A 12,926-nucleotide genomic window follows, 5' to 3' on the forward strand; every position below is an offset into this window, starting at 1 on the left:
AAACTCATTCAATTTTATGTCTTACAGGGTTTATACTGAGTTCAATATTGTATAACTGTATTAATTCAACAGTAAACCTAAAAGTTTTATAACCACTTTTGAAAAAGATGTATCTTTGCTCTGGAAACTGTTATTGAGTATACTAAAGCTATAATGAAATGCTTCTTCTAAAAAAATAAAAATAAATAAAAAAATGACCCTGGTATTCCCAACACAGTAGTTTTGGCAAGTCTATAGATATCATCAACTTATTTCCTCATTAGCACAGGGAAAAGATGTCACTCTCTTACAAGAGACATAAGGATTTAGGCATCAGAGACCTGATCAAGACATGAATGAGGACCTGGATGCCACGGAGCTCACCTGGGACCCACAGCTCTGAGCTGCCCTCCAGGCCTCATAACATGTATACTCATGATGAAAATGTGCTACTTGGAGTGCAGGGATCATGAACATGAAGTCCACCACCATCTCTTTGAACTGTAGTTGGAGAGTCTGGGGGTCCTCAGTGTCCCCCATGTGCTCTTTCATTAGCAGGTCATCACACTTAGGGCAGCACAACCTCTATACCAGGGGGAGCAGAAAGAATGAGGTTAGGTAGGCTCTTGGATAGATAGGAAACAGCCTAAGTGTGGGGACATGACACTTGGGATGAGAAAGGGTATGGGGGAAAGATACACATTCTGGGTTGAGCCCACCCAGAAACACATACAGTAAACTTTATTCCTGGGGATATCTGAGAGGGATATAGGGGAGCCCTCTCTATTGAGACTTTAAAAATATTTTATTATTTTTTTATTTTATGTGTATGAGTATATTGCCTGTGTGTATGTAAGTGCACCTGTGTCGTGTAATGCTTGCAGAGGTCAGAAAAGGGTGCTGGAGTCCCCTGGACCTGGAGTTATGGATGGTCATTAGCCACCATGTGGATGCTGGGAATTGGACCTGGGTCCTCCATAAGAGCAGCCAGTACTCTTAATCGCTGAGCCATCTCTCCAGCTCTGAGCCCTCTCTACTGAGATAAGACCCAAGGAATCTCACCTTGGTGCTGTCTTTTTCAGGTTTCAGGTTAGTTATTTCCTTTATCGTGTCATCAGTGCCCATGCCTTGGGAGGCAGAGAACAGTCCTTAGTGTGGGGTGGGATGGACTTAGAATCTATGAGTCCATACCATATGAGCACCCAGGTTCCCAGTGACTTGGAACTGGGCCTTGCCATGGGGAGGATCCAACCATATTCATTATTGTTGACACCAATAATGCTGAATGTCCACAGAGGCCAAAAGTTCCTTGGGGTGCCTGGTTAGGAACTCCCCATCCACCACACCAGGAATCATCTTGAAGACCTGGAGGGCATTAGAACTCAGTGCTTAAGTTCAATCACATACATATTCTGATGTCCATTGAGTCACCCTCCCCCATTTCTCCTATTTCTTTGTCTAAAGGTGCTTCTCTACCCCTGGCAAAGATCCTACATCTAGACTAGTATATCTTGGTATTCTTTTTTGCATGCAGAACTAAAAGGACACCAAACCATGGGGATGAGGTAATTGGTTCAGAGTAGTGAGGACTGGCTCTCCTGCATCTTGTTGACCAGGGATCCAAGCACAAAATTCTCCCAACCTTGTTAATAGCCAGAATCTCCTCTTCACTTTTGCCTTGACGGCAACGCACAAGGGCTTCTGAGTCCATGGCCTCACATCCAGATAGGCAGTCTGGGGCTGATTTATCCTTTCAGGCAGAGAGAAGAGTTTTCTCAATCCCAACTAGATGCCATTGCCTCTAAACATTACATTATACTGCGTGCTGTGTGTGCATTGGAGAAGTATGAAATTCTTCCTATCTTTTTGTTGCTCAGAGGTGATAGCCAGAGGGATAATTCTACGTGCATACTTAAAAAAATTTCAATTTATTTTATTTTATGTGTACGAGCATTTTGCCTGCATATATGTAAGTGCACCTATGTTGTACAATACCTAGGGAGACCAGAAGAGGGTGGCAAATTCTCTGGAACTGTAGTTCCAAATGGTTGTTGGCTGCCGTGTGGGTGGGAACTGAACCTGGGTCCTCTGTAAGAGCACTAGCAACCACTTCTGGTGTTGGTGCTTACCTTCTACCTTGTTTGAGAAAGGGGGTCTTGTTGTTTTGTCAATGCCTACAATGACCTATTTTTCCTGGGAACTTCCAGAGAGTTTCCTGTCTCTATCTCCCATCTTACAATGAGAGAACTTGGATTACAGACATGTGTTACCACATCCAGCCTTTCATGGGTTCTGGGGATTTGAACTCAGGTCCTCAGGCTTGCATGGAAGGTACTTTCATCTATTGAGCCTTCTCCCCAGCCTGTGCATACTTGTTTTTGGCAATGATCGAAACCACTAGGTATAGCTTTGCTAGTCACATACATACTTAGCCTGAATAAAGCAAAGGGGAATGGGTTCTAACCCTTGAATCTCTTGGAAATTACTGGAAATAAGCCGTTTTCCATGGGATAAGTTTTCCCCACTGAACAGAGTTCCAGAGTATCAGAGGGTAAGAGCTGAGGCAGTAGGGTCAGGTGTGGGGTTATTGAGGCCCCTTACCATGTAGACTCCCTCAGAGGTGTTAGAGATAAGGTCAGGTAGCAGGGCAACCCCACTCTCCATGATGGCACCGTGGAAGAGTCCTTGGGACATGGGGGACACAACAAGAGTAGACACATTTGTACCACTTGCTGACTGTCCAAAAATGGTGACCTGGTTAGGGTTGCCTCCAAGTGGGTATTCTGCTGGACCCAGTGTAGGGCCTCTACTTGGTCTAGGTAGCCCCGGGTACCTCTGGCATGATGGTCTCCAGTGCTAAGATGTGACAAGGACAGAGATCATAGGCTGCCCTGGTTCTGCTCAGTTCCCATTACCCAGCCCAAACCCCAAGCTCACCTGAAGAAGCCCAGGACACCCAGGCGATATTGAATAAGGCCCACTACCACGTCTTCAGTGGCTGCCAGTAGGGATCCATCAAACATGGAAGCCATACCCATAACCAGTACACCTCCATGGATCCATACCATCACCTGAGGAAATCAAGATGGATGCCAGGAACCTTCTAGATAGTTCAAGTTCTAGCTGTACTGCCTAACAGATTATCAACTGCTTTAACACTGTGCAGGTATAAATATACATAGAATTTCTTAGTGTGGTAAGATCTGGGCCAAAGCATGAAATTCCAGTGGTCCAATCAGCATGTTTCTAGCCCTTATTCCCACTGTAAATCTCAAGCTTGAATGAATGGATCTGAGAATACAGCAAGGTCAGCATTACTCTCTGGATCCTCACAGTGGAACAAAAAGAGGAGTCTCCATGAGTAGCTCTCCTAATTATTATGAAAAAGACCATCAAATCTCATTGGCACAACAGATAATCCATGCCTAGAAATGTAGGTATCCTCAGTGTTCAGCCTTGAGCATTTGAGTTGCTCTGCAGGAACCAAGTTGGTAGTAGGTCCTGGTTTGATACAAGAGCTATGATCTCTGATCTCTCAGAGCTCCAGAGCTCTGTGTCTCGTACCCAGGTTTCAGTTGCTCATCATGGTTGAGAAGTCCTTCTTGGACCAAACAGGGCCCACACTGCAATGGGACTCAGGTCACTTTTATCCCTTACAAATATCCTACAGAAGAAATTCCATCTCATCTGACCACAGCCTGATACTCACAGGAAGGTTAGAGCTCTCAATGGGCATGGGCTGGCATGTAGAGATATAGGCAGTCCTCAGACATGGAGGTGGGAGGCATGGCCATATTCAGGTCCTCCAGACCCTGTGCATTCATATCAGGATTTTGTAGACACCTGGTGACCTCAGAAGACAGTTATTCTAGATGTGTGGTGATCAAAAGCAGGTCTGAGTCTGGGTTTGCTCTCAGGCCCCTTCAGCTGCTGCTCTCCATGATGCTATACCGGATCCTTCTCTGCAGTTCCTTCCCACAAAGGTAAAGGACACACAGGCTCTGTGGAAGGTAGGATAGAGCCAGACTTCCATCCAGCACCACTCACATGTGAGGCTGGATGCTATTCTTCCTGAGACCGGGATGTGGAGAATTCTGGGAGTCTCTTTGAAAATGATTGGCTGCATGAGTTGACATTCACCACTTCTCCTTGTACTTCTTAGTACCTGAGGTGATGGTTAGTTGTGATTGTTAACTTACAAAATGTAGAATCTCCTGGGAGGAGAGTCTCAATGAGGGATTGTCTAGACCAGATTGGCTGTGGGCGTGCTTGTGGAGGATTATCTTGATTACTTTAACTGGTGGGAAGACCTGTCCACTGTGGGTGGCACTATTCCCTAGGAATGGGCTTCTGAACTGTTTAGAAGAGAAGGTGAGCTGAGCATGACCAGGCATCCGTGCATTCTTTGCTTTCTGTTCTGATTATGGATGTGACATGAACAGCTCTGTTAAGATTTTGCTGCTCTGTCTCCCCCAGGACGAAATATAACCTAGAATTGTGACCTGTAATAAAACCTCTCACCCCTCGATTGCTTTTGTCAGTATCAGAAAATGAAGGTAAGATACATGTTTATTGGGGTGCTGTGCCTACATAGGCACTATAGTGTTTTGCCAAATTTCTTCCTTTTTCCTCCCTTCTTGGGAGACTCGTGCCCACATCCTCTGAGGCCCCAGGGCTAACAAACTGACATAAAATGTCCTATTTGGATTTTGCATAGTTTATATGACATTTGGGAGTGGGTGACTTACAAAAACACAGATTCTTATAGGCTTTTCCTTTTCCATATTTGAAATGTACGCACCATCCGTCACCTGCCCCCATCTCCCACCCCCGGTCTCTCTCACTCTGAGTTCCCTGGCTGTAGCCTTATCTGCCACCTTTCCATTGACCATATCTTGATGCTGGGGGAGGCCCTGGTGTGAAAAACCATATCCACCCCTAGTACAACCTTTCTCAGGAGAGAAATATGCCTTATTTAATCTTTGGGGATCCTTTTTAAAAAAATATTTTATTTATTATTTTTATTTTATGTGTATGCATGTATTGCCTGCATGTAGGTAAGTGCACCTGCATTGTGCAATGACCGCAGAGGACAGAAGAGGCTGTCAGATCCCCTGGAACTGGAGTTATGAACAGTTGTTAGCTGCCATGTGGGTGCTGGGATTCAAACCCAGGTCTTCTGCAAGAAAAGTGTTCTTAACTGCTGAGCCACCTCTCCAGCCCTCTTTGGGGACCTTTAACCATGCCTGGGACAGTTTTTATCCCCCGAATGCCTTTTGTAAACTGTTCTTCAGGTTTTAAAGCCTTCCAGACACTCCTTAGTACTGAATTTAGTTTTCTATCAATTTTTTCTTTGGATTTGGGCTCAACATAAATCTTGCCACATTTGCCTTCAAGTAACCCAAATGTACTGGACCATTTCTTCTGTCTTGTCTTTTTTATATCTCTTGTAGGTCATTCTGTTATTCTACAGATGCATTTTACACACTTGTTTGAGTCACTTAGATTTGCTAAAGCCTCTCTCACTTTACAAATATTCTGTCCCATTAAAAGACTTAGCAAAACCATTAAAGCTCTATACCATTCTCTAGGTCCCAGTTGAATTAAGCTTTTCTTTATATGTCTGGTGAACATAGCCCTATCTGGCCTAGCAAACTAGGCATCATATATTACTTTTTCATACCTAGTTCTCTTGGTAATGCCCATCCCTCTTTTATAGTCTTCCAGCCTCTGTTAATTATGGGAGTTTCCCTTGGTGATGGCAATGACCATGTATCTTTAATGCCTTGCACCAGCTATCCCATTAAGGACTGCTCCCTGCCTGCATTGGCCTGTGTTGAACAGCCTATGTGGAATGGATGGATGGGTTGTTATATAACTCAGCTGTGAAGCTTCTAAAGGACTTAGACTGACATTACTTGCTCCCATGCCCCATTCCCTCACAAGCCACATGGTGAAAGGCTCTTTGATTGTTTGCTTGTCTTTCTTAGTTTCAACAACTCCAGTGTGGAATATTTTCTCCTAGCTATAGTCCTGATAACTATTTTCTCTTTTTGTAGCAAAGGTTGAATCTGAGGGACACCTTTAGCTACTTTCATTTTTAGGTTGTTTCTTTTTTCACTACTATTTGTCTTTTTTCCTGGGTCCTTGGACTCCTGGTCCCCTAACCTTACATAACTAAAAATCTCCTGTTTTTCCTCTCTCTTAAGCTCTAAGGCTGAGAGTAACTCCATAGCCTTTTCGGCATCCTCTACCTTGGGAAAATCTTTTATTATACAAAGTGGTGGCCATACCCCCTGTCTGTTTTTCTCTTTTGCTTGTAAGATTTTTTTCTAGGCTCTCTATAATCTTTAATGACTTTTCAGATCCATGTGGCAGTGGACTCCATTTTTTAAGCAACTGAGTTATTTTCCCACATTTACAACACAGCTGTGGCCCAGGGATTTTCCCCTTTGAGTCTCTCTGCATCTGCATGGCCCACATCATTCCAATTACATATTTCATGATCCATTGTATAATGCTAGTGAGCACAGCTAGCCCCCTTAAGCATATGGGGTTTGGCCACCCTCTCCCCTGGGTTCCCACCAACTTATCCCAGATGGGTCTCATTACCTCACAGGACTCCGTGTGGCACCCATCTTTGTCCTTCTGGATTTGGGAATCTGAACCCAGCTCCCTTTTAATCAGCTCACCAGACGCTGCTGGAACCACAATGCTTTCCAGGACCACATCCCCTTCTTTTTCCCAGACTTCTGCGGTTTGTCTATCCAGCAGCTCCAGGACAATTTGTTTCACCAATTTTTTTTCCTTTTTCCTCCCTTCTTGGGAGACTTGTGCCTGTGCCCTCTGAGGCCCCAAGGCTAATAAACCGACATCCTATTTGAATTTTGCATAGTTTATATGACAAATACTTATAGGCTTTTCCTTTTCCATATTTGAAATGCACGGCTCCACTCCTTGATGGCTTGGCTTCTCATAACCCATACATCATTCAAGCCCTGTCTGTAGTCTCCATCAGCTTTGCGTGCTTCCCAGTCAGTCACACGCTTTGCTCTGAGTTCCAAAATGCTCTTGGCTCTACCCCTTTTCCCAGAGTGCCCCGACTTGCCCACTCTTTTTGGAGGAATGAGTAATTTTCGGGCTACATATAGGAATGAATGGACAATACTGTCGCGTAGGACATCATTCATCCCGTGCCCAGGCTCTCAGGAAACCTCCTACAGTTTCCATATGGACTCACATGCACTTGGTCTTTGGTCACTGGCATATGGCCTTATTGGTTGTAACAGTGACTGTGGAGGGTGGTGTTGCTAAGGACCTACCATTGCCTCTCCTCAGGGACCTGCAGTATGTGCTAATCAACTCAGGGGTTCCTGCTGCTTAACAGGTCACATTGACTCCTGCGAAGAGACACCTCCCATCATGGCAGAGATACTTGCATAGTCTGAATTCAAAAACAATTTTGTTTTTGCTCCTTTCTATAGTACCTGGAGCTAACTCCTTATGGGGGCCAAGGTCTGGCCCAGGAACCTGGCAAAGCTGCTTCACTCTAAGTCTTAGCATATGCATCAGAAAAATGCATCAGAGACTCTCCCTGACACAGAGAAAACTGCTATGGGGCTGAGATGGAGGAAGAATTGCAGTGTGGTCCAGAGTTCAGTGTACCTGTTCACCCCAGTCTCTTGGGCCCCAGGAGTTACTGGCTGGTTGTGATGTCCCATCTCTCACACACTCCATGGGGGTGCAAACCACAGTGTTCCTACAGGTGGCTTGGCAACTCCTACTTGATCCTTCACATGGATGAGGCTGCCTCACACCTGCCCTGTGCGTGTGTGTGTGGTCTTGATGGGACTATCTGATTCCTGGCCTATAGGTGGTGATTTGCTATTAGTGTTTGTTCATTCTGATCAGCTACCATCACACAAATGAGTAAGTTCCTTTCTCATTGTTACCAGGGGAATCCTGGGCCTCTCAGTTCAGGTATGGGATTGGGAGGGGGTTGCCTTTTATAACTTCCAGGGCCAGGAACCTTGTCCAGGTACTTTAGAAGGGTGCCAGAGCATTTCACGAAAGAGGTGAAACACTGTGGCAGCTTGAAGGTATTATTGTGTTATTAACAAAAGGTCAGACACAACTATAGCCATAGCCATACACAGGGACATGTTCCTTTGCCTTCTACCCATCTCTTCCCTGACCTACAGATTCAACACTCCTTAGACCTCCTGACACTAGACTGATCCCTCTGTATGGGGTGATCTTAGATATCTGTGACATTCTGGGTGCTCCAGGGCGCATCTTGTGATGCTGGGTGGGGGCGTTGGGAGGCGCGTCTTTCTACGCTTTCATCTGGCATCGCCACCACCTTCATCCTTGTTGCCATCTCTCCCACCATTGTCTCTTGATCCTTCACATGGATGAATGTGAGTCTGCAGAATTTTGCAGCTCTGATACCTTTGGTTTCCTATTATACCCTTAGGGAATCTCACCCTGCATGTGGAGGAAGAGGAGAAGCAGGAGCCCACAGGCCACAACATTCAGTCATCCAGGAAGTCTGTCCAGTTGCATCATTGGATACTAGGCTTGGGTCTGTGCTGCTACAGGGTGACTTCCTTTCACATGCAGAAAATACAATGTGTGGATCTTGCCCAGGAAAAAATTTGAACCAAAAGGGAAATGGGGATGGGATTTGCTGGACAAATTTCTCATTGCAGGAGAACTGCACTGATTAGGCAGGTGTGACAAGAACCAAGGGCCAGCAGGCAGAGCAAATCCACCTCTATTGTTTCTCCTTCTTCTTTGGCCTCTTGTAAAGGCGTAGCATGGCCTCTGAAGTCCTTATTGGATACCGGGAATCCTGTCCTCAAACGTAGAGGCACCATGAACCCTTGTACTTACCAGCTCAATGTGCATGGTATTGTAGAGATCAGGGGGCAGAAAGCTGTACTAGGAGAAGCAAGGCGGGCTTCTATTCATAGGTATGCACTCAAGAGGGCAATTATAATAGCATCAAACGCAGGGAGCTCTGAGTCTGTACAGCTTTAGTTATGTTGACGTATGTTTCCTCCAGCCCAATTCCTTCTAGGACTTTTAACATAAATGCATGTTAGATTTTCTCAAAGGCCTTTTCTGCGTTTATTGAGATGACCATGTGGTTTTTGTCTATAAGTCAATTTATATGATTTATTACATTTATTGACGTATGCATATTAAACTATCCCTGCATCTCTGGAATAAAGCTGACTTTCCATGGTGGATGATCTTTTTGATGTGTGTCTGTATGTGGTTTGCAAGTATTATTTTAAAACTTTTTATTGAGCTTTTGTACATTTCATATAGAAGTTCTTAATCAAATTTAGCCCCCCTTCTCCATCCCTGCTCCCCCACCCTCACCCCCCACTGGACTGCATGTATTCCTTTATACATGTTAAGTCCTACCCAGTCAAGCATTTGTACTCAGATGTCCTTTGGTGTAAATTCATTTGCCAATCTAGAATTTTTGCATCTATGTTCATTAAGGATGAAGACCTATAGTGTTCTTTGTTGAAGCTTTACCTGGTTTTGGTATTAGATTGGCTACATAGAGGGAGTTTGGGAGTTCTCCCTCCTGTTTCTACCTTTTTGAATAATTTAAAAAATATTGGCTGTAAATTTTCTTTGAATGTCTGGTAGAATTCTGCTGTGACTCCATCTGGGCCTGTTTTTTTTTTAGTTGGGAGTATTTTTTTTTCTTTTAAAAATTTTATTTATTATTTTTATTTTATGTGTATGAGTGTATTGATGGTATGTATGTAAGTGTACCTGTTTCATACAATGCCTGCCGAGGTCAAAAAAGGGTGTCAGACCCCTGGAACTGGAGTTACAGATGGTTGTTAGTCACCATGTGGGTGCTGGGGACTGAACCTGGGTTCGTTGCAAGAGCAGCCAGTGCTCTTAACCGCTGAGCTGTCTCTCCAGTCCCAGTTGGGAAGTTTTATTTTGCTGTTTCAATTTTCTTATTTGTTATGGATCTGTTTAAGCTGTTGCGCTCTTCTTGATTTAGCTTTGGTGGTTTCCATGAATTTAGAAATTCATCCATTTATTTTAGATTTTCAAATTTAATAAATTTTTTAAAACATTCCCTTATAATGTTCAGTGTTCTAGATCTTTTTGGTATCTCTGATTTTGTTAATTTGGATTTGCTCTTTCTTTCCTTTGGTTAACTGGGCTAAGGGTTTGTCTATCTTGTTCAACTTTTCAAAGAACCAGCTCTTAGATTCATTGATTCTTTGTTTTGTTTTGTTTTTATTTTATTAGTTTCTGCTCTGGATTTTGTTATTTCTTCTCATATAATAGGTTTGGATTTTTTTTTCTTGCTTTTCAAATTCTTGAGTTGTACTGTTGAGTCATTTAAACGTGCTCTTTCTGATTTTTTAATGTAGGTACTTAGAGGTATAAACTTCCCTCTTAAGACTGCTTTTAAAGTATCCCAGAGCTTTTGTTGTACTGTATTATTATTTATTGGGCTTTCTTCAATATTTCTTTCTCTTGTGAATTCACTTTTCAAGTCTTGAATTGGTTTTTTTTCCCATTTCATTCAGCCTTGTATTTGTATTTTACTGAGCTTCAGTCACAAGTTTCTGTCTATTTTCTGCATCCTGGGGTTCCTATGGATGATTCTCATTGTAATATACTTCTGTAGGACTGGTGGGTTTTGCTGGGGACATATTCTCTTGGTTTTCATTTTATTTGTGTTTTTGCATTGTCATTTGGGCATATGAATGCCTTTTGTTTGTTGTATGTCTGATAAAATTCTAGTCTGCCTTTGTTTAGCTGAGATTTGATTCTGTTTATATCGTTGATGTAACTCGGTTGCTGTATTAGTCACTTTTCTGTTGCCGTGATAGAAACACTGACCCAAGCAATTTATAGAAGGAAGAGTTTATTTGAGCTTACGGTTCCAGGGGAATTATAGCCCATCATGGCAGGGAAGCATGGTGGTTGGAGGTGCCTGGAGCAGGAGCAGCAGAAGCTAAGCTCTCACATCATCATGTAGGCACAGGAAGAAAGAGAGCAGCTGGAGATCCGGCAAGGTTTAAGAACTCTCTAAGCTCACCCCCGGTGACATGCTTCCTCCAGGATAGCCACACCTTCTAAAACCTCCCAAACACTTGGAGCCTATGGGGGACATTTTCATTCAAACCATCACAGTTGCTTTTACTCAGGTATGAAAAGTTAGTGTATGCTTCAGGTTCTCACTTTTGCTTTGCTTTTTTATTGGTGGGACAGGATGATTCCACTCTGGTTAGTGAAGTGCTCTCTCCAGAAGGGCAAATGGAATTCAAGATTATAGTTGTCCAGTGGCTGGGTTCTGGTGGGCAGGAAGATGACACAGCAAAGAGATAAGGTTGGTGTGGGATGCAGTGGGCAGGTTCTGGGTTAGGAGGTTAGTCCAGAGATCTGAGGCAGGAAGAGCAGGAGCCAGCCTAGGCCCAAGGCAGATGGTAGGCTGGTCTCTCTGGCAGGCGGGTCAGGGGGGCCAAGGGGAGGGTGGGGGTGGTGAGGGTCTAGAACACTAGGCAGGGTAGGTATGGGCCTTGAAGCCGGAGAATGCAGCTAATATGGGTACAGGGGATCAGGATGCAGTGGGCTAGGAGGCTAGTCCAGAAATCTGAGGTGGGAAAAGCAAGAAGGGCCTAGGCCCAAGGTTAGAAGGGGGACAGGTTGTGGAGAGAGCAAGGAAGAGTAATTTTAAAGGGCAAACTAACAAGTTCATGTGTGTAGTACACTTTGTGTAAGTCCTTTGAATCCTGTCTCCAGATGTAACACATTTTTCTGTTTTTTTTGGTTTTTTATTTTTTTATTTTTGTTTTGAGACAGGGTCTCACTGTAGCCCCAGCTGGCCTAGAACTTGCTATATAAACCAGGCTGGCCTCAATCTCACAGAGATCCACCCACCTCTGCCTCCCCAAGGGTTGAGATCAAGGGCATGCATCACCACACCTGACTAGGATGTAACACATTTTTCATGTGGAATAGGATCTTCCAGTGGGCAGTATTCACATGTGATTCTCCTGGAGGCTGTGGCCTAGCAAGGAATTCTGAATTTTAAGTATGTTTTTTCATTCTTTGAATACTTCTCTGTGCATGTTTTTTTGTGACTGTTAATAAATGTTAACTTTTTAAAATAGTTCATAACTGCTTTGTTAAAAGTAGTCAAAAACAGAAGTCACTCAGATGTGCCTCATTTGGGTGAGTGGGTAAAATGCTGTGTTCATATGTGAAATGACAGTACCACTTGAATATCAAAGACATTTTTTTTGGTCTTTTTGAGACATGGTCTCCCAATAGCCCCAGCTGGCCTGGTACTTACTATGTAGACCAAGCTGGCCTTGAACTCACAGAGATCTGCCTGCCTCTCCCTCCCCAGTGCTGGGATTAAAGGTGTGCACCACCACTCTTGGCTGAATATCAAAGACATTTTACTTAGGAACAGAACCAGTGACAAATTATTCCTTTTCCATGGTAGGATAGACAAGGCTCTAATGTTTCTAAATCATATGCAGTTTTCAAACTATTCCATCAAAAAACAGCCAAGTGGTTGCTGGGAGCAGAGGTCAGGCTTTGATTAACATAAGGAACATGAGGGAACTTTTACAAGTGCAAACATTCTCATTTTTGAAGTGCGTGTGGGTGGTTACATGTTTCATATTTTTCTATCAAACTATGCTGGAAAAAATGTAAATCTAATTACATAAAAATCATTCAACAATAAAGCTTTTCAAAAATAATATAGCTACTGAAAGTCCAAAATCCCCTTTGGTGAAGTGTCCTGGGCATTGTCAGAAATGAAACACACAGAGGTGTGCTTGCAGCAGGAGCTCTGGAGTGTATTCAGGCCCCAGAAGTATCAGGCACCAGGCCTGTACTCGGAGGAAGGGCTCTTCTGACCAGCTTCTGAGCCCAGGCTG

General features: G+C 43.7%; 1 pseudogene; it reads right to left on the reverse strand.

Moving 5' to 3' along the window:
- LOC103738933 overlaps window positions 1-6,617 on the reverse strand; it is an 8,776-nt pseudogene extending 2,159 nt beyond the window's left edge.
- Between the last annotated feature and the right edge of the window lie 6,309 nt (window positions 6,618-12,926).

This window comes from Nannospalax galili, unplaced genomic scaffold, assembly GCF_000622305.1.
Source record: "Nannospalax galili isolate Female #2095 unplaced genomic scaffold, S.galili_v1.0 scaffold799, whole genome shotgun sequence".
Lineage (NCBI taxonomy): Eukaryota > Metazoa > Chordata > Mammalia > Rodentia > Spalacidae > Nannospalax > Nannospalax galili.